Source organism: Monodon monoceros, unplaced genomic scaffold, assembly GCF_005190385.1.
Source record: "Monodon monoceros isolate NGI ecotype Baffin Bay Population unplaced genomic scaffold, NGI_Narwhal_1 Super_Scaffold_2, whole genome shotgun sequence".
NCBI lineage: Eukaryota > Metazoa > Chordata > Mammalia > Artiodactyla > Monodontidae > Monodon > Monodon monoceros.
In genome coordinates, this window is record NW_021703776.1 from 9,203,642 (window position 1) to 9,207,187 (window position 3,546).

A 3,546-nucleotide genomic window follows, 5' to 3' on the forward strand; every position below is an offset into this window, starting at 1 on the left:
TTTGGATATTAACCCCTTATCAGACATTTGACTTGCAGATATTTTCTGCCATTCGGTAGGTTGCCTTTTCATTTTGTTGATGGCTTCCTTTGCTTTGCAGAAGCTTTTTAGTTTGATGTAGTCCTGGTTCCAGTTCAAGACTGTGACTTAGGAAGATCCTAAACTCCCCTCCTCCCACAGAAACGCTGACTCTACAACTATATATGGAACAATTTCCCCTTAGAGAAACCTAAGGGCTGGCTGAGTGATAACTGTACTCAGCAAATGAGAAGAAAACCACATCGAAGTGGGTAGGAGCGGCTGGGAAGGAGCTCAAAACCTGGAGCTTCTCTCTGATGAGAGGTGCCCACATCAGGCACCCCAACTTTTAAGACATGCACTTGAAAGACGAGCCCCTAAAACACTTAACTTTGAAGACCAATGGGACTCACACCCCTAGACCCACAAGACTGTAACGATATGAGTGGAGACGCTTATAAAGGGCTGGTGCACTTGGACCCACACACTCTAGGGCCCAGCTCACAGGCAGCCGATCACACCCAGACTTAGAGTGAAGAAGGCTCATCTGCTTATGTTAAAGCACTGGCCTCCGAGGCAGGCATCTAATTTAACACACACACCTAAGAGCCTGCTAGAACACTTTCTGGGGATGGAGACTGGTAGCGCTTTGTGCTTTCCCTTTGCCATGCTCCAGAGCACCAGTATCTCCTGGAAGGGAACTTCTACACACATCTGATTTTTGTGGCTGCTGCCGAGGGGATGCCTCTTGATCACCTGGCTCTGGAGGTCAGAAGAGCTTGCATTCCTCGTCCCATAGGACTGTAATAACTGGCGTCACCCAGAAAGGAGCTCATACCCTTGTCTGGTGCCCTGATTTTTGTGACTGCTTCCAGGGGACACATCTATTGATACATTGCCTGGCCTTGGTGGCCAGTGGGGCGTACACTCGTGGGTCTCACAGGACTGTAAGCAATGGAGAAAGAGTTCTTAAACAGCCATCCTCAGGCACAGCAAGAAGTAACAGACCCAGGAGCTTTGTCTTTCTATGAAAAAGACCTGTTGGCTAATCATCATGACTGAGGCCTGAGGGGCAGGCTTCTAATTAGGTATGCATTTAGGGGCTAATTATAATCTTTTCTAGAGATCTCGGAGGGTGGATGTTGTCTTTCTGCTTATCCTGTGCCATGCTACAGAGTGCCATGTCTTCTGGAGGGTATCTTTACCTGCATTGGTGCTCTGTTATTTTTGTGTGGTGCCCATTTTTCGGTGGCGGCCACCCAGGAAACACCCCTTGATCACCTGGTTCTGAGGACTAGGAGGGCTTGCATTCCTGAGCCGCACAGGACTGTGGCAATTGGAGAGATGGTTCTTGGCAGGCTGCCACCCCCGGGGCACAGTGGACTGAGGCATACCCTCCAGTCTTTCCGTGAAGAAGCCTTCTTTGCTTATCTTAGAGCATCAGCTTGAGGGACAGACTTCAGGTTTGGCCCACAGTTAGTGGCTTATAGAGCCACTCTCAAGGCGTGTAGGCTGTTGACACCATCTTGGCACTCTCCACCTGCCTTGCTCCAGCTCACTGGTATCACCAAGAAAAGAGCTATGCTCATCAGGAGCCCTGATTTTTGTAACTGTGGCCCAGGGGATAACTCCAGATCACCTGGCTCTGGTGGCTAGCAGGGCTTACGCTTACAGTTCCACAGGACTGTGTGTATTTGCATACTTTAAAAGCTGCTGCCTGAAGGTCAGACTTCCAGTCAGCATGAGCATGAATCTCGGTACTGAGATCCTCTTCTTTGGGACATTGACAGGTCTTGGCACATTCTTAACTACTGGGAGCTATTAAAAATAGAATAGGCTGTTTGGACAAGTACAGAATTTGAGGGAAAATCAAGAGTTGGGGCAGGGTTGAACAAGTTTTATCTTCTAGACAAGGTTACTCCTTCAAGACTGGGAGAGGTGGTTGTTTCATCTACTGGATAGAAAGCTACACAAAGTCAAGCAAAATGAAGAAACAGAGGAATAGTTTCCAAATGAAAGAACAAAATAAAAACCCCAGAAAAAAACCTTAGTGAAATAATTAAATGATATTTAATTGTTTACCTGATAAATAATTTTCCTGGTAAAGAGTTCAAGGTAATTGTCATAAAGATGCTCACTGAACTAGGGAGAAGAATGGATAGACACAGTGAGAACTTCAACAAAGAGATGGAAAATATAAGGAAGTACCAAATAGAAGTAACAGAGCTGAAGAATACAATAACTGAACTGAAAAATACACCAGAGGGTTCAACAGCAGACTAGATGAAGCAGAAAAAACAATCCGTCAACTTGAGGACAGGGCAGTGGAACTCACCCAATTAATTACAGCAGGAAAAAGGAAAAAGAATGAAAAGAGTGAAGGTAGCTTGAGGGAATTATGGGACAACACCAAATAGACTAACATTTGCATTATAGGAGTCCCAGAAGATGAAGAGAGAGAGAAAGGGGCAGAAATCTTATTGGAAGAAATAATGATGAAAACTTCCCTAACTTGGGTAAGGAAACAAACAACTGGAGCCAGGAAGCCAAAGACTACCAAAAGAGAGGAATCCAAAGAGACCCACACCAAGCACACTATAATTAAAGTGTCAAAAGTTAAAGACGAGAGAATTTTAAAAGCAGCAAGAGAAAAACAACTTGTTGCATACAAGGGAACCCCCATAAAACCATCATCAGATTTTTTCTTTAGCATACACTTTGCAGGCCAGAAGGGAGTGGCATGATACATTCAAAGTGATGAAAGAAAAAAAAACCTTCCAACCAGGAGTACTGTACCCAGCAAAGTTACCATTCAGAATTGAAGGAGAGATAAAAGAGTTTTATGGACAAGCAAAGCTAAAGGAATTCATCACCACTAAACTACCCTTACAAGAAATGTTAAAGAACCTTCTTTAAGCTGAAAGAAAGGCTGCTAAGTAGTAACAAGGGCACATATGAAAGTATAAATCTCATTTGTAAAGGTAAATATACAGTAAACGTAGTGGTTTGATTACTTATAAAGCTAGTATGATGATTAAAAGACAAAAGTGGTAATAATGAGTATAGTAATTAGCTAAGGGATACATAAGATAAATTATATGTAAAATGTGACATCAAAACCATTAAGCAGTGGGTGGAGAGGAGTAAAAATGTTGAGTTTTAGAATGGGCTCAAACATAAGTTGTTATCAACTTAAAATAGACTGTTATAGTTACAAGTTGTTATATGTAAGCCTCATATAACCAGAAAGCAAAAACCTACAGTAAATACACAAAATATAAAGAGAGAGGAATATAAGCATACCACAAAAGAAATCAAGTCACAAAGGAAGAGGAAGAAGAAGAAGGAGGAAAAGAAGAGGAAAGAGAAGAAAGGAAGAGAGAGGAACTATAAAAACAACCAGAAAACAATTAACAAAATGGCAGTAAGCATATACCTATCAATAATTACCCTAAATGTAAGTGGGCTAAATTCTTCAATCAAAAGATTTAGAGTGGGGCTTCCCTGGTGGCGCAGTGGTTGAGAGTC